We start from the raw sequence: 18,420 nt of genomic DNA, 5'->3' as shown, positions 1-18,420 counted from the left end.
GTACGAGAAGGAACATTATTCAGGCTGGATTATATTACAGTTTGTCTTTTAAAAGAAGTCAAACATTTTCATGGGCCCCTAAAATATCATGGTCCCTAAACACTCCGCCTTCTGTGCATAGTGGAGAAGTCAGGCCTGAGTGACTGAGCTCACAATCCTGTTCTGGGCTCAGAGCATTCGTCACTGCATTTACATTGCACACAAGCGTTCGTAGAGGGCGTGATTATGTCCATTAGAGAGATGGGAAAACTGAGACTTGGAGAAGTTGGCCAGCTCACCCAGGAGCACAGAGTGGGTCCATGGCGAAGCTCACGTCTGAGAGTTTGCCATGTCATCAGAGGAAGTTCCAACAAGGGCACTCTTGGGCTGTGCTGAGGATGACATCCACGTGGCAGTGAATTTGTCACAGTGTCAAGATAAATGTGGGGCCGGCACAGGGATGGCCGACGGAACAGAGAGATTGGGGAGACTCAGACGGATTCTTGCTTGACTTATGGCCCCAGAGTGGTGGTGAGGGTGGGGGGCAGAGGAAGGGCCAGCTCCTTGTCCTTAGACTTGAACTTCTGGGCGAAGCTGGTGGCCTCTGAGTCTGTGACTCTGTTGGGGTGGAGACTGGGCTATTTATAGGCTGGGAATGATCCCTCCCAGCTCCGAATGCAGGTGGTCGGTGATAAGGTGGCTGCTCTGTAATGAGCTCAGTGGGAAGTTAATAAACGCCATTATACTCAGAGAGCAATTGCAGACTTGAGCATGAAATAAGAGAAATAGCCAAGGGGCGGCAGGACCCCTGAGCTGAGGAACAGCTGCGATGAGCACACCCTCCCCCTGCCCCGCACCATGTCAGACAGTCTCCGCTTCCTGCAATGGCTCAGCTGTTCCCTGGTGTGTGACCTTGGGCGTGTGGCTTCACTGTCTCACGGCTGCCTCCTCTGTACATTGGGGCTAATGGGAATTAAACAGCGATGGCACCGACATCATGGGCACGCTAAGATGCTGAAGCCGGGCATCCTGTTGAGGGCCAATGCACAGGGCTGCTCTAAACAGCTCAGAGCCAGGAGCTCTTCCGCTACAAGTGAAGGACTGGAGCTTTGCTGATTCAGCCCCCAGGTATTTACTGAGTTCCTACGATGTACTGGGTTCTCAGCTGGGTGCTGCATCAGACAGGTCCCCTGGGCCTTAGGTTCAAGAGGAGGGAGACAGAAAATAACACATAAACAAGGATTATACAGTATGTCAGAGAGAGGCAGTGAAGGAGGGCAGGGGAGGAGTGGGGGGCTGCTCTTTTACTGAGGGGGTCAAGGAAGGATGCTCTGGTAAGGTTACATGTGCACAGAGTCCTAAAGACAGTGAGGGGACAAGCCATGGAAATAGCTGGGGGAAAAGCACTCCAGGTGGACGGACCAGCAAGAGCAAAGGCCCTGAGGTGGGAAGGTGAGGTTGGGTTTGAGGAAGGAGGAGGCCAGGGTGGCCAGAGGCGGGGGAGGAGAACTGAGGCCAGAGAAGTCATGGGGGCCAGGTTGGGTGGGGACTTTGTTAGGACTCTCCTTGGGGGAAGGGCTTGTGGTCGCGGTGTTGTCACTGGCCAGCAGCCCTCAGCTGTCAGCCCCAGGGATGGCGCAGCTGCAGGGAGCCACCTTGCCCTTCCTTGCTGTCCACGTCCAGTAACTGACAACGGTAGGGGTGTGAGGGCCGGGCCACTTCCGCCCGATGTGGGCTAACTCCCACGGGCCTTTCTGGCTCCGGGGCTCTCCTGGGCCTGCCTCTCCACCTGACTCATCCCTCTGCCCAGGCTTCCCTGCCCTCCCCTTCCAGCGGCGTTGATCCCGCCGGGCGCATGCTTCACCCCATCTCAGTTTCTCCTTTTAGAAAATGGCATTGATGACCCCAAAGATTCTTCCATCTGAACCTTCTGGATTGTGTGATAAAAGGCTGTTCTGGCCAGGGTGCGGGGTGGCTTTTCATGCCTTTGCTTGACATCCAACCTGCTACAGCCTCGTAGGGAATTTTAAGGACTCGGGCTTTTAATGAGATGGAGAATGCTTGGAAGGTTGGGCTCCCAGGAGGGATGTGACCTGATCTGCCTTTTGGAAGGATCACCCCGGCTGCGGCCAGGGTTGGGAGGCTTGTGGGGCTCAGGTATAAGGCGACAAGTCCCCTTTCTAGTCTCACGGCCAGAAATACGATCACTGTGATTGTTGTTACTGCTATGACCGCTGATAATCTAGGCAGACGGGGGACAAAAGTCCCGGTAAATAGGGGAGGAAAAAAATCACTTCTGAGTGTTGCTCAGAGGGGTCTTCTGGGGCATAATCTTCCCAGGACTCTTGGGATCCCCATTACCCCGAATTTAGTTGGGGTTCACTCTTCACCTGTACCTCTTGTGTGCCAGGTCTGTCCTGGGTGTTGGGGATAGAGTTTGACCAGAGTCAGTCCTGTCCTTGATGATTTTATGATTTACTGGGGGAGATAGACAAGTGGATGGCAGATTGCAACCCAGTGAAAAGTGCTCTGATGGGGAGTAGAGGGGCCTAGGATGCATTTGGGAGGCTCCGAAATTAATTTAGGGGGTGGTGCAAGGAAAGAGGGGGTGATGTCCTAGCAGAAACGGAAGCATGAGTAGGAGTTAGCCAGGGAGGGGACAGCATGGGCACAGGCCTGGAGGTGAGGGAGATAGGGATGGCTCCTAGTTAGGACTTTATCCTCTTAGTCAAGGCTGTCTTGCTTCAATGTCACAGCTACTCACATAAGAATTTGTGGCCATAGCTTTCCCTCTCATGGCTAAAAAGGTGCCCAGAGAGTCCCCCTTACCCCCAGGATGGCCTTTATCACACAGTGGAATGTTGAGATGGAATCACCCTTGGGGTCGTCAATTCTGTTTTCTAAATCGAGAAACTGAGTCCCAGACAAGAAGAAGTGATTCGACCAAGCATGCACTGTAAAGCTGGGCCTTGGTGTGGGACTCGGGCTCTTTCCTGCCTTACACGTTGAGGGCTCGTCCCTAAAGCTTTGCCCTGTGGATTGAGCGAGCAGCTAAAACTTGGCTGAAGCCCCCAGCGTGGGCTTGGCACATAGTAGATGTGCAGTTAATATCATTCTCTTTCCATCCATGTGTCCTAGCTCTGCCACCACTCCCTGGCTGTGCAACCTTTGGATAATACCTCACCCTCTCTGGGCCTCATGTGCTTGATGGGAAGGTGGGATGGAAAACCACCTGGGGTATCTTCCAGGGCTAACCTTCTGAGAACAGAAAGGGACGGACAATCATTTGGCTAGCAGGATAGTTGCATGATTTCATTTCTGCTAAGATTTTCTGCCTCTCAGAGCAGCCTCTGGGATGTTTTACTTTGCCCACAGGCCTGGGGTGCTAATTGGAAACAGAGGCAGGGGGTCCAAAGGGGAGAATCCACAAAAGGCCCCACGGTGTGTGTTTGCATTTGCGTTTCGTCCCTACAGAAGGCTTATTTCCAAGCCAGCAGCTGCCCATCCCCTTTGAAGAGCCTTCACGGCAGCCGCCATCCATCACCCGCTTGGCATGACTGTTAAGTACCAGTGCTCAGCGCCGAGCGCTGAGGGACGGAACTCCAAGAGGGGTCAGCCCAGGGCCAGGGAATTAGAAAGAGGCAATCGAAGCAGAGGGGCTGGAGCAAACTGGTTAACACGCAGGCTTTGAGTGAGGAGGCTCTGGGTCACATCCCCGTGTGGTGGGCTATTGCTGCTCGGCTGCCTCATTCTGCTCTGTGGGGTTTGAGAACAGATTCTTGGTCTTCCTTTGTGAGAATGTACCTTTCCTACACCCTAAACCCCTCCCAGCCTCAGAAGTGGGCATGCAATCCTGGTTCGGACAATAGTACCTTCCAATCCTTCTGACCACAGAGAGCAGGTTAGATGGCCACACAACCCTCCAGGTTGGTCCAATGATACTTGCATTTCAATGGTGGGTGCTGAGTTGGTTTGGGGTACACCTAGAGCTGCTTTTGGCCATCTTACCTCCACGAGGGAGAATTCCCCTGGGAGTAAAACTATCACAAAAGAAAGCACACCAAGAGATGGAGAAAGACAGATACCGAGTGCCTAGATCCAGCCATGCCTGATGCTGTTACCTTAGATTTTCCTGCTACATGAGCCTATAAATTCCTTTCACTGGCTTAAAGGTTTTTGTTTTTAATTGGAAAGAGTAGCCATGAGTCCCCACTATTACACCCGTTAGGCATATGATTTCACCTCTCTGGACCTCAGTTTTTTTACCTGTAAAATGGGGGTGACAATAATACCAGGTAGTTAATATTTAGGTTAAATGAAATAATGTATGTAAAGCACTCATCACAGTGTCTGACTCTAATAAATGCTCAATTCAGCTATAATTAAGCCATCCCCATCCCGTTAGGGTCCACAGAGCCCTTTCTTGGCCTCTTGTTCTCATGTGAAGGGTTCCTGTGAGGCTTAAACAAGGTGTTATGAATGCAAAATGCCTACTGTGTAGTCTGGCACATTCAGGTATGGTTGTTCAGTGGTTTTCTGGTGAGCAGGTTATGGAAGCCCTGAAGAACTGAAGAACAGGTGAATTGCGAGTACTGCAGAGCCAAGAATGGAAGGCAGGGAGAGGTGGTCTAAATAGGACAAACCATCCACCCTGGGGACATCCTATGGGTCCCAGCAGCACACTCCCCTCTCATTACCCAAGCTATATGCTCTAGCGGTTCTCCCTATGAGGGGTGCATGGGTCCTTCTGTTGTGGCGGGCTATGTGGGTGGTCTTGTAGGCTTGGTTGGCCCCTGATCCAGTTGGTTGCCAGGCCCTGCCTTGTGTGGAGGCTGCCGGCCAATGGTTGGCAAGGCTGTGTCTCGAGGTGGCTGACTACAGAACCCTAGGGTACCCCGGGGCTAGTACTGGCTCACAGGTGGGCGGAGTCAGGGTACAGAAGACTCTAAGGCTGTTGCCCCCCACTGGTGGGTGAAGCCAGGTCCTGGGGGGCTAGTGCCGGATACTGGCAGGCAGAGCTGGATCCTGGAGTCTGGCTGCAGGGCCCAGGGGTCCCAGAGCTGGTGTCAGCTCACAGGTGAGGGGGCAGTTCCTGACACAGTTGGGTACAGAGTCTGGGGTGTCCTGAAGCTTGTGTTGGCCTGCTAGTGGGCCGGGCTGGGGCCCAACTGGTCCCAGGGCAGGGTCGGGCCTGCTGTCAGCTGGCTGGGTCCGCAGGCTGTGGGGTTGCGGTTTTCTTGCACGTTATGTCTGCCCCAGGTGGGTGGGGCTGGTCCAGAGCCTCCCCGGGGCGGAGCCTGGCGCAGGGGATTCTGGGACTGTGGGCGGAGCTGAGTTCTGGGCCCTCTTGCGGGCAGGGCTTCGTTCAGAGGCCTCTGTGAGCTTAGGGCGTCTTAGGTCAGCCTGACTGCTGGTGGGTGGGGCTGTGTCCTCGCCCAGTTAGTTGCTTGGCCTGAGGCGTCCCAGCATTGGCCCCAGCAGGCTGTCGGGCGAGGCCAGGTCTTGTCGCTAAGGAGCTGGAGGCCGGCATCAGCCTCTCTCAGTGGAAGGAGCTCCCAAATATGGCTGCTGCCAGGATGAGCCCCAGTCTTCCCGCCTCACCCGGGGACCTTCCAAGACCTGCAGGTAGGTCTGGCCCAGGCTCCTATCAAATGACCGCTTCTGCCCCGTGTCCTGGAGCGCGTGAGATTTTGCGTGGGCCCTTTAAGCCCTTCAGGAGTGAAGCCTCTCTTTCCCCCGGCGCCCTGGGACTCCTGAAATGAAGGCCCGCCCGCCTTCAAAGCCAAATGCTCTGGGGGCTCGTCTTCCCTGTGTAGGACCCCGGGCTGGGGAGCCCGACGTGGGGCTCAGAGGTCTCACCCCTGTGGGAGAACCTCTGCGGAGTAATTATTCTCCGGTGTGTGGGTCGCCCACCCGGGGGTATGGGATTTGGCCATATCACGCGAGTCTACCCCTCCTGCCCGGCTCACTGTGGTTCCTTCTTTAGTGGCGGAAGATCTTTTCTGGTAGGTTCTGGTCTTTCTCATCCATGGTTGTTCTGCAGATAGTTGTAATTTTGGTGTGCTCCTGAGAGGAGGTGAGCGCAAGATATTTCTACCCGGCCACCATGGCTGATCTCTCTTACAACGCCTTGATGGTTAATTTTATGTGTTAACTTGATGGGATAACAGAGTGTCCAGACATTTGGTCAGACATTCTGGGTGTGTCTGTGAGGATGTTTCTGAAATTCCAAAACCGATGATAAGTGCAGTTGCTCTCGCCAGAATAATGATGGTGCCAATAATGCTGCAGAAACTTCATGTTTTTTACTTTGTTTTCATCAAGGCCCATCTGCCCCTCTTTAGAACATTTGTTAAGGAGAAATGCAGCATATATCCGAAAAAAGGGTATATATCTGAAAAAAACCCCACTAATACGAAAAGATACATGCACCCCTATGTTCATAGCAGCATTATTTGCAATTACCGAGGTTTGAAGCAACCTAAGGGTTCATCAACAGATGAATGGATAGAGGATGTGGTGTATATATACAATGGACTACAGCCATGTAAAAGAATGAAATATTGCCATTTGCAGCAACATGGATGGACCTAGAGATGATCATACTGAATGAAGTAAGTCAGACAGAGAAAGACAAATATTATATGATATCACATATATGTGGAATCTAAAAAATACAACAAATTAGTGAATATAACAAAAAAGAAGCAGAGTCATAGAGAACAAACTGGCAGTTACCAGTGGGGAGAAGAGGGGTAATATAGGCGTGGGGGAGTAAGAGGTACAAACTATTCGGTATAAAATAATCTACAGGGATATACTGTACAATGTGGGAAATATAGCCAATATTTTATAATAATTGTAAATGGAGTATAACCTTTAAAAATTGTGACTCACTATATTGTACATCTGTAACTTATATAATACAATACAGCAACTATATTTCAATAAAAAATAAAATAATACTAAAAAATAAAAAATGTAAGGAAAGCATTACAGGACTTACAAATATGATTAAAACAGTTTTGCCCTTGAAAAGCTTACAAATTAGTGCCAGAGAGAGACTAGAGGAAAAAAGTGTTCTTTGTCAATGTTTTTTTTTGTGGTACGCGGGCCTCTCACTGTTGTGGCCTCTCCCGTTGCGGAGCACAGGCTCCGGACGTGCAGGCTCAGCGGCCATGGCTCACGGGCCTAGCCGTTCTGCGGCATGTGGGATCTTCCCGAACCGGGCCATGAACCCATGTCCCCTGCGTCGGCAGGCGGACTCTCAACCACTGCGCCACCAGGGAAGCCCTGTCAATGTTATTTTGATTGGTTCTGTTGAATTCCATGATTTTTAAAAAACATTTCTTTATTTTGGCCATTTTGGCCATTCCTGCCCAACCCCCACCCCCGATTTTGGCTATTCTAAATGATGTTCCTGAAATGTGTTGTTTTCTATTCTATCTTGGCCCTCACATAGACTCTTCCCATGTGAAGGAGGGCACTCTTTGCCCTGTCCTCCTTTAATCTGAGTCATCCTTGAGGTTGCAGCCTAGACACGCCTCCTCCAGGAAGTCTTCTGGGATGCAACAGTTCTTGATCACGTGCCCCTCCTTCCTGTAGAGCCCTGTCCTTCTCTCATCACAATGTGTGATAAGCATCAAATGGCTTGCTTCTAGCTTGACCTGGAGTTCTAAAGATCCCAGGGCTGCATCTTATTCACAGCTGTAACTGGTACAATGCAGCACAAAATAGGCCACACTGTAAATACTGGATAAATGTTGAATAAACACTGCAACACACATCCTTGGATCATCGTGGGGAAAGTATTGGCACCCCTGTTTGATAGATGAGGAGCTTGAGACTCAGAAGGGCAGCGAAAGCTGAAGTGAGGCAGAGCTGCATTCAGAATTTATTGAATAGTTTCCTCTGATTCCAAAGTATTGTTTCCACTTTGCTATACCTCCTCCATTTCAGCACCTCGGATTGCTTCTCCCATTCCTTCCCCCAGCTTTCCAGCTCCTGGAAAAGGCTAGAGACAGAGGTAAAGAAACTGGAAAGAGGGCTCTGTAATCTGGGGAGCAGAAGACATCACCTGCTCCAGCAGGAGAGGAGCTGGGAATACTCACATGTGCCAGCATTTCCCATTATTTTTTTCCGGAGGAGAACCTGGCCTCCTTCCCTCATGCTGGGGACTCACAAAATCCGATTTGAAATCTACTCAAGTGTACACTAACCAGCTTCCTCTTGGCACAGGCTGGGGAGCCTATAATTAGAGCAGACACCATACCAGTTAGCGGGTTTCATTCACATGAACAGAAAGTGTGTTTGCAAAGGGAGATGGCTGGAGAAGCAAACTTGGGAAACTTCTCTGGAGGGCTTGCACCTGCTGAGTGCCAAAAAGATGCCTTTCTAAGTTCAGAGATAGTGGCTGGCTGAATGTGGGTGGGGACACCACTCCAGGAAGGTGATGCCAGGTAGTTCTTAAGCACATCCCAGCTCCAACAGTCAGGTAAGTAACTCAGCTTCTCTGAGCTGTATCCCATCTGTGCGGTTGGGACATCATCACCGACCTCGCAGGGCTGTGTCGCAGGGCAAGGTCTAAATGAGACAGTGTATAAACAAAACCAGAGCAGGTGCTCAGAGATAATAACAATACTTATTATTCTTAAAACCACCACCTCCACCAATAAAATAGCCAGCATTTATTGAGCATGTATTATGTCCCAGACCCTGTTCTAAGACTTTACATGTGTTACCTCAGTTTCACAACATTTGGTAGGCAACGTATTTGAGGAAACTGATACCCAGGGATGTCACGCCACTTGCGCAAAAATCACACAAAATGGGTAGCTTTTTACTAACAATCCAAGGGGCGGGGAGAGCATGGCAGTATAAGACAGTGTATGGGGTCTTATGAAATATACAAACTCATCAGCGCTGGGGTCCACATTTTCCTTATTAGGATCCTGGGGCCCAGAAAGGGGAGAGAGTTTGCAGTAAACTAATTTATTTGGCACATCTAGTATAACCTAGCTGCTTTTATAGGTATTATTTTATTTAATTCTTCTGCCCGGGACATTGCAAGTGTGAAAGGATACACTCAGAGATTGATGTGTCTTGCCCAAGGTCATGCAGGGCTGTGATTAAAACCCTGGACAGTCCAGTCACAAGTGAATTGCTCATTTTGTAATACAACAAGATCACCCGAGCCCGTCAGGACTCTTTTGGATGCAGGGGCTAACTTAAGGGAAAAAGGAAATTTGTTGGATCATCAAATTGAAAACTTTTGAAGGAGGCCTTCAGGCATGGCTGAATCCAGGTGCCTGAATAAAGCACGCAGGCATTTATCTTTCAACCTCTCTTCCCTCTGTGATAGCTTCATCCTCAAGAAGTCCCTCTCCTCTTTGTAGTGAGATCTCCATTGGCTTTTTGGTATCAGGCATTGGCTGCTTTCCTCCCACCTCCCACCATTGGCTTCATTATCTCACCCCAAGTTAGAAGACGAGGTAAGGTGGTCCCCATGGGTCAGCCTCTTGGAACCCAGAGCAGAGCAGGGAAGGAAGGAGAATGGGCTTGGGATAGAGGTCGAAAGGAAAATAACCAACACTCCCTCCCACTTCTCACCTCTAGGCTCCAGTCTTGGTTCCTTCTTAGGTGCTGTAGATTTTCTGCCAAAACAGGAGATTGTCCTGAAGCTCAGTTTTCATCCTAGGGATTGGATGCTCTTTACACTCCCAGGCATTGGCTGGGCCTCCTCCCAGTGGGCCAGTCAGGAGGAAGCATGAAAACACTCTCCCTCTGGCTTGGGCTCTCTCTCTGTCAAGACCCAAGGCCGTACCTCTGGATGCCTGACTTTGGATTTCTCCCTCCCCTAGCAACCCACTCACCTCTTGCCCAAGTCCACCCAACTCCCGTAACTTCCTTGGGCTCCATTTCTTTCTCGCTTGTACCCTGGCACTTAGCTCTTATTCTGTCCAACCACATCTGTTCCTTACCCCTCCCTCATCCCATCCCCCAGGCCTTGGCCCATTGAGGCCCTCTCTCTGGCTCCCACCTCTTTCCAGATGTGGCATCAGGGAACCAACCCTCCTCATTCCTTCTCTGCTTCTTTGGCTCTTGTCCAGCTGGGGATGATTCATCTGCTGTGTGATCAAGGGTCAGTTACCTTCTGTGGGCCTCAGTCTTCTCAGCTGCAGAAATGGGAGTGATCCTTTCTGATCAGTTGGCTGCAGTGGAAGCCTGAGTTTGGCGATTGTATTTACAGTAACATGAGCACAATATGTGAGGAATTACTAGGAGGCTCTGGGCTGCCACGAGGCCGGATTTGTACTGATATTGCCCCATTACGAGGTGTCATGTTGCATTTGCAGGAGGTGGCTGTATGGAATTCCACTCTCTTGCACCATATGAAATATTCACCCGCCTCCCCTGGAAGGGATGAGAGCTTCCTCCCTGGTTCCTGGCTGCTCCTTTGTGGAGGGAGCCAAGCCCCAGGCTGTCACTAATACAAGATGACACCAGGACCCAAAGCAGAGCCTTGGGCATCTGGGACAGAGGGGTGAGGCTGGCGGGTGTTGCAGAATGGAGGGAGGGAACGTGATGTCTGTAGCGGCCCAGGGTCCATCAGACTCATTACTCACCTGTTCCCCATAGGCAAGGACACATGGGTTTGGAAGGAGTTACAGGTTGAATTGTGTGTCCCCATCCCAAATCCCTATGTGGAAGACTTAACCCCCAGTATCTTAGACTGTGACATTATTTAGAAATAGGGTCGTTGTAGATGTGAGTAGTCAAGTTGAGTTCATACTGGAGTAGGGTGGACTCCTAGTCCAATATGTCTGATGTCCTTATAAAAGGGAGAGCTTTGGAGACACACAAATAGGGAGAACTCCATATGAAGACTGGAGTTATGCTGCCACAAGCCAAGGAACTGCCAGAAGCTGGGAGAGGAGCCTGGAAGGGACCCTTCCCTAAGGTCTTCAGAGAGAGCCTGGTCCTGCTGACGTCTTGATTTTGGACTTCTGGCCTCAGAACTGTGAGACAATAAATTTCTGTTGTTCTAAGCTGCCCTATTTGTGGTGCTTTGTTACAGCAGCCTAGGAAAATAAGACAGAAGGGAGTTCATAGATCCCCAGGGGGCCAAGGAGGTGCTACATGGTCAGGACATAGAGGATGAACTCTGGAGTCAGCCAGAATTGACTTTGAAAGTGAGAGTTGAAGTTTTAGGAGAGAATTTGGTGTTGAGAGTCAGAAATCAGGGCTCTGGAGATAGAATGTGGACATCCTTACTTCCTTACTGGGTGACTGGGTGACTCATCTAACTTCTCTTGGCCTCAGTTTTCTCATTTGTAAAACAGGGACGAAGTACTGTTGTCTTCGTAGTATTGTTGGGAGATTAAATGGTATAACACCTGGGAAACAATTAGCATCTGAAATGTTAGCTTTCCTCGTTGCTCGCTGAGTGACCTTAGGCAAGTCACTTTGTTTGTATAGGCCTCAGTTCTCTCATCTGTAAAAGGGGGCTAATAATTCTGACCTCACATTTTTGTTAAAAGCATAAGGAAGGTATACAAACATTTGTCCCGATAACTGACAGTAGGAGATAATTGTTTAGCTTTATTCTTTCTATTTAAGTTTCCCACCCATGTAGTTGCTCAGCTTCTGCTTGAATACCTCTAATGATGGGCAGCTCATTACCTTTTACAGTGTTCAATTCTATAGAGAATAGAAGCCTCACACACAGAATCCTGTTTCAAGGGACTTTCTAAGGTCCCATACATGTGTTATTCTTACTCTTCAAAATGAGGGACCTGAGGTCCAGGGACCAAACAGAAAGATTAGAAACAAGGTCTCCCAAAAGGGAACCCTCCTACACTGTTGGTGGGAAGGTAAATTGGTGCAGCCACTATGAAGAACAGTGTGGAGTGTCCTCAAAAAACTAAAAATAGAGTTGCCATATGATCCAGCAATCCCACTCCTGGGCATATATCCAGACAAAACTATAATTCAGAAAGATTATATGCACCCCTATGCAGCACTGTTTACAATAGCCAAGACATAGAGACAACCTAAATGTCCAACAACAGGTGAATGGATAAAGAAGATACGGTATATATATACAGTGGAATACTACTCAGCCATAAAAAAGAATGAAATAAGGCCATTTGCAGCAACGTGGATGGACCTAGAGATGATCATACTAAGCGAAGTAAGTCACAAAGAGAAAGACAAATACCATATGACATCACTTATATGTGGAATCTAAAATATGACACAAATGAACTTATCTATGAAACAGAAACAGACTCACAGACGTAGAGAACAGACTTGTGGTTGCCAAGGGGGTGGGGGTGGGGGAGGGTTGAATTGGGAGTTTGGGATTAGCAGATTCAAACTAGTATATATAGGATGGATAAACAACAAGGTCCCACTGTATAGCACAGGGAACTATATTCAATACCCTCCTGTGATAAACCATAATGGAAAAGAATATGAAAAAGAATGTGTGTGTGTGTGTGTATGTGTGTGTGTATATATATGCGTGTGTGTGTGTATATATATGTGTATATATATATATGTACGTATATATATATAAAACTGAATCACTTTGCTGTATAGCAGAAATTAACACAACATTGTAAATCAACTATACTTCAATAAAAATAAATTTTAAAAAAAGAAGTAAGGTCTCCCAGCTCCTTCTAGGCCCTCCATGTTACGGCCTGCACACAGACCAGCTATCTCTCTGCACACTTCCTCTTGAAGCTCTGTGAGTGTGAAAAGGGTGAAGGGGGAGGGTGTGTGAAAATGTGGGGACGTGGCCCCCTGCAGTAGCCCCCTCTTCCTGCCTCTCTCTTCTTCCGCACTTGCCTCTTCCCCGCTATGGCCTAAAATGTGAATTAGCTCACACCCTTTCCTGCTTCTGACTTTCAGTGGGTCGGTCCCCACCCCTGCGTATGAGCCTCCCTTACTGTACCTGTTCATTTCCACCATCACACATGGCACCAGTTGCATGAATATATTTATTCTGTGCTTGTTTGATGAATGCCTCGCATTCTCAGCAGACCCAAAACTCCAGGGAAGCAAAACTCATGTTTTTTTTTTGTTTACAGTTGGCCCCTTGGCACCTGGTAGGACCTCAGTAACTGTCTTTTGAATGGTTGAATTGCATGCGTTTGAGTCTGGGTCTGGGGTGTGCGTGAGGTGGGTGGGACGTGATTGTCTTTCCCAGGGGACTGACACGTATCAGATTTGTAACTGAGATGACAAATTGGTGAGTGACCAGAACTGTGTTTTAAAAGAAACAAGTGACTAAACTGTGTGTGTTAAATCTGGCAAGGAGTAGACTTGGGGAACGTGAGCCATGTCACTGCCCCCACTGAAGACAAGACTCTTCCTGTTCACCATGATGTCTCCAGAATCTAGTCCAGTCTCTGACACAGAATCTAACCTTGAGTGAGCATGTGCTCAGTGGACGTCTAAAGAGAGAATACAGGGACACAGACCTTGCCTCAGTCAAGGAAAATTCTTTGTCATGTTTGGACCTGGCGCATGCTTGGAGGATAGTGAGTGGCCTTCACCTGGGGTCTTCATGTCCCTTTCAGCTCTGACACTTAATGCTCTAAGAAACCTTTCCCTGGCTGGGCAGACATGGACAGAAGACAGAGTAGCTTTCCTTCTTGCAGGGAGCACTGGGTGGGAGGGGTGGAAACAGACCAGTGCTTCCCTCCTCGACCAGAGTCTGGTCCTGTTTGTCTTAGCCCTGGGCCTGGAAGCAGCACTACACTCCCTGAGAAGGGACCTCCTCCCTTCTTCTCCCTCTGTAGGTCCTCAGGCATGAATCCCGAGCAAGGCTTGTTACCTCTCTGCTTGTTTAATGATTTCCCCAGGTCTCACAATGCTTATTATCAAAGTCACAGCAAACAGTCATGGCCTCCTAATTAAAAGCCAGCCTTCATTCGGTCCCTGTGCTTGGGACTGCAGCTTGGCATAACCTGTATCCAAGAAGAAAAACTTGTTGGCAGAGGCCAGAGTGAGAACGTGTTACCCAGGAAGTCAGGACAGAGCCAGTTCAGAGGGGCTGGGGGAGCCTGGACGTTCTCTCCCTGAGGTCAGTGGGGCTCATCAGGGTAGGTTGTATGTTCAAAATGACCCTCGTCGGGCTTCCCTGGTGGTGCAGTGGTTGAGAGTCTGCCTGCCGATGCAGGGGGCGCAGGTTCGTGTCCCGGTCTGGGAGGATCCCACATGCCGTGGAGCGGCTGGGCCCGTGAGCCATGGCCGCTGAGCCTGCGCGTCCGGAGCCTGGGCTCCGCAACGGGAGAGGCCACAAGGGTGAGAGGCCCGCGTACCGCAAAAAAAAAAAAAAAGAAAAGAAAAAAAAATGACCCTCGTGTAGAAGCCCAGTATGGTGAAAATAATTCGGACTGAGACAGCTAGGGTTTAGAGTGCCAGCTCTTCTAGGTGAGCTTGAACAAGTCACTTCATCTCTTGGGCTTTAGTTTTCTTATCTGTAAATTGGGGATTACAACAGTGTTCACCTCTTAGGGTTGCTGTGAGAAGTGAGTAAAATAGTGAACACAGAAAGCTCTGGATGGTCAGCATTTTGCCTTGTGGGAGGCAAAGATGTATTTCTTATGCTGAGGAACTTACATTCTTCCATTTCTGCTGCTTGGCGCAGTAGTTGCCTAATAGTGGAGAAGTGCTTTTTTGGCCATTTTAAGTGAGAAATGCGGTCATTTCTTTCACTCCTGGAAAAAAATTGGCATGAGGAATTTCAGAATGTCAGCAGAGGGATGGGTGACCTCAAATCCATTTAGCTTGACTCGCTGACTTTGAAGTTGTAATACCTGAGAGCCAGAGAGGGAAAGATGCTTGTCCCTGGTAACACAGCGTGTGCATGCAGAACCAAGATTAGACTCAGCAGTCTGATTTGCCCTCGTATGCTTTCTAGGAGGTGAAAGCAGTATGGTAGTTGGTCATAGTCCAAACCCTATTGACTAGACTAGAAGCAGCCTTCCTTAGTCACTAAAGCTGGGATCCTGGACATTCTCTTCAACCCAAGGCCCGTGCAGGGCCAAGTCTCAGCATGGGAATTTGAACATAACAAAACCACAGGCTGACAGCCTTGTACTCACAAACACAGTGTTGGGGGAGATGAAGGGGAAGAAAGTGCTCTCTTGACTTTCCAAAGGAAAACAATTTTCTTTCTTGGTAACAGCAGTTACTTGAAAACCATGTCAAAACAGTTGTTTTTCTCCAATACTGTCTGTCTCTTTCTTCCTCTCTCTCCCTCCCTGCCCTCCCTCCGTTCTTTCTTACTACTGTTCAAGTGGCCAAAGAAACTGCAGAGTGATGGAGAGAGCAGAGATCTCACTTAAGGACCTCGGACAGAGATGCAACCCCGCCCCCCCCCACCCTCCGGGCCCAGCTGAGCTCTAGTGGAAAGAAGGGCAGCAGCCAATTAATGCCCGAGTTCGGAATCTGATAAGCTTAGCTCCTCACATGGGTATTTCATTGCGTTTTGGTTCCATTTCCTTATAAAGTGATGAGTGCTTTATTGAGTGCATTTTAAATGAGTGCATTTATCACAAATCATTTTTTTTTTTGATTTGTGAGAAGCTCGGAGGGCCCCCATCTCTCAGGAACACCCTAAAAAGGTTGTCTTCACTAAGTGAGAGTTGCTGTTCGTTCTAATTATGGTCCTCTCCAATTCCAAAACTCTTTGCATAATAAATAGATACTGAGACTTGGAAAAACAAAGGCTGCACCTTTAAGCCATAGACTAGAGTTCATTGGCAACTTTGGGGCCACTTAGCTCCATGACTGTTTGGACAACAGTGTCTGTTGTCCAACACCTAAAACACCCAATTAATGGTCCTATTTCCACTGTCTGATTGCTGAACAGACTGGGGGAGAGGTCACTGGATTCCCACTCACAGAGTTAAATAAGACACCTTTGTTGTAGGTTCTCCTCAGCACTCTCTGTTTAATTACAGAAACGATTGAACAAATTAATGTATCAATTTAGCAGAAGGGTCATTGTGTGAATGCAAAGCCCCTCCCAGGCCAGGAGAACAAGGATTTAACTTCCACTTCTGTCCCCAACCAAACTTGATTTATTTTAATCGCACATTTGTGACCTATTTGGAGTTCATGTCTCTGTTATTCATTTCTTTACAAGTCCTGTCTTGTGGGTGTGATAGGCAACAACCCAAGTTGTATCTGCCCCCTTGAGACTCTCAGACCCTCAAGGGCAAGGAACAGACCTCACTTGCCTATAGAGTGCCAGACACAGTAAGTGTTCATTGAATGTATGATGACTGACTGACTGAGGGACTGACTGAATGTTAAAAGGGAAATTGAATTTAAGCTCAATGAGTGCAGGGATCTTTTATTTTTCTTTTCTTGATGAAAACCCAACATCTAGAACAATGATTGCTACAGAGTAGGTGATTACTGTTTATTATACTGTGTGAATGTGGGAATAAATGAATATGAGAACAAGGGCTCCCTTTCCTTGCTAATTGTGTGAGTAGAGAAAGGAATTCATCCCTTTTTATGGCTGAAGCAGTGGAAGCTCTGATGAAATGATTTATGGGAAGTGGCTTGGTGAAGTATAAAATGATATACACATGTGTATTGGTTACCCATTGACACACCAGTGCTGGGAAAGGTACATGAAAAAGTGCTCAACATCACTAATCACCAGGAAGATGCAAATCAAAACTACAATGAGATATTTCCTTACAGCTGTTAGGATGACTATCATCAAAAAGACAAGAGATAAATTACGGTGAGGATGTGGAGAAAAGGGAGCTCTTGTGCATTGTTGGTGGGAATGTAAATCGGCATAGCCACTATGGAAAATGGTATGGAACAATTAAAAATAGAACTACCATATGATCCAGCAATCCCACTTCTGGGTGTATATCCAAAGGAAATTAAAAAGGATTTTGAAGAGATATCTGCACTCCCATGTTGATTGCAGCATTATTCACAGTAGCCAAGACATGGAAACAATGTTAAGTGTCCATTAATGGATTAATGGACAAAGAAGAGGTGGCATATATACGTATACACACACAATGGAATATTATTCAGCCATGAGAAAGAATGAAATCCTGCCATTTGTGACAACGTGGATGAACCTTGAGGGCATTATGCTAAATGAAATAAGTCAGACAGAGAAAGACAAATACTGCATGACATCACTTACATGTGGAATCTAAAACCGCCAAACACATAGAAATAGAGAGTAGAGTGGTTGGGGGGTGGGGGAAATGGGTAGATGTTGGTCAAAGATGATAAACTTCTAGTTATAAAAAGAGTAAGTTTGGGGGATCTAATGTACAGCATGGTGATTATAGTTAATAATTCTATATTATATACCTGAAAGCTACTAAGAGAATAGATCTTAAATGTTCTCACCGCAAAACAGAAGTGGCCCTTATGTGACATAATCATTTGGCAATATACAAGTATTTCAAATCAACACATTGGACACCTTAAACTTGCACAATGTTATATGTCAATTAGATCTCAATAAACCTGGAAAAAATTATCCTGTGAAACAACCATAAACCTCAGTGGTAGACAGCAATCATGTTTATGGCTCAGGCAGGCTGGGCTAGGCTGGGTTGTCCTTCTGGTCTTGCCTGGGCTTGCTCATGGGCTGGTTGTGGGCTGTCGGGATGGCCCCTGCTCAGATGCCTGGGATGATTCAGCTCTGCCCCATCCTCCAGCAGCCTAGCTCAGCCACGTTCCCATTTGCTAAATTCCCATTGGTCAGAGCAAGTCACGTGGTGGACCTCAGAATCAGAGTGGGTGGGCACTACTAAATCACATGGCAAAGGGCATGGAGGCAGTGGTCATTTTTGCAACCTACCACAAAATAGCAGATTTGAGGTTTTTTTCCTCCTCTGTGCAGACCTGGCACATGGTAGATAAGTATTCACCTGAAGCAACCAAACATCCAATGTGGTGGAGGGTCTCAGAGGGGTGAGGTGCCTGGCATAGAGCTGGGTACATAGGCCTATGGGTTGGCTGCCTTTCAGTCAGGTGACCACCCTTGGTACAATCAGCTCTGGCTGGGGAGATGGGGGGTGGTATGTGATATAAAACGTGTCTGCCTAAAGTCTTAAGTTCTCAGTCCCAGGACTGTGGCAGTTTTTCCCTGCCTGAGCCAAAAAGAATCTCAGGATCTGGGATGAGGTAAAGGGGGATTAGTTTTCCTTTCCTCGCCTGTTGTAATATAGCTCTGGAGGAACTGTTAGTTGGTCATATCTGAGAGGATGGGTGTTTGGGGTCGAGTGGCCTCAACACTGGGGTGGGAGAGGGATGCAGGGTCTGGGAGATAGTACGGTCTGGGAAAAGGTTATCCAGGCCATCTCCCTGAACTCCCCATCTAAGCTGTGGACTTTTAAAATTGCATCGTATTTATCCCTGTCTCCAGCATCC

The 18,420-nt window shown here is 48.2% G+C and overlaps 1 long non-coding RNA gene across 1 annotated transcript in view; it reads left to right on the top strand.

Moving 5' to 3' along the window:
* Positions 1–5,340: 5,340 nt before the first annotated feature.
* Positions 5,341–18,420, top strand: part of LOC307196936 — a 222,781-nt gene continuing 209,701 nt past the window's right edge. Inside the window, exon 1 of the long non-coding RNA XR_013831293.1 lies at positions 5,341–5,604. This is a non-coding gene — a long non-coding RNA (uncharacterized lncRNA). The remainder of the gene's footprint in view (positions 5,605–18,420) is intronic.

Source organism: Stenella coeruleoalba, assembly GCF_951394435.1.
Source record: "Stenella coeruleoalba genome assembly, chromosome: 14".
Taxonomy (NCBI): domain Eukaryota; kingdom Metazoa; phylum Chordata; class Mammalia; order Artiodactyla; family Delphinidae; genus Stenella; species Stenella coeruleoalba.
Note: the sequence above shows the minus strand (reverse complement) of the source record. Positions and strands in the feature narration are given on the sequence as shown.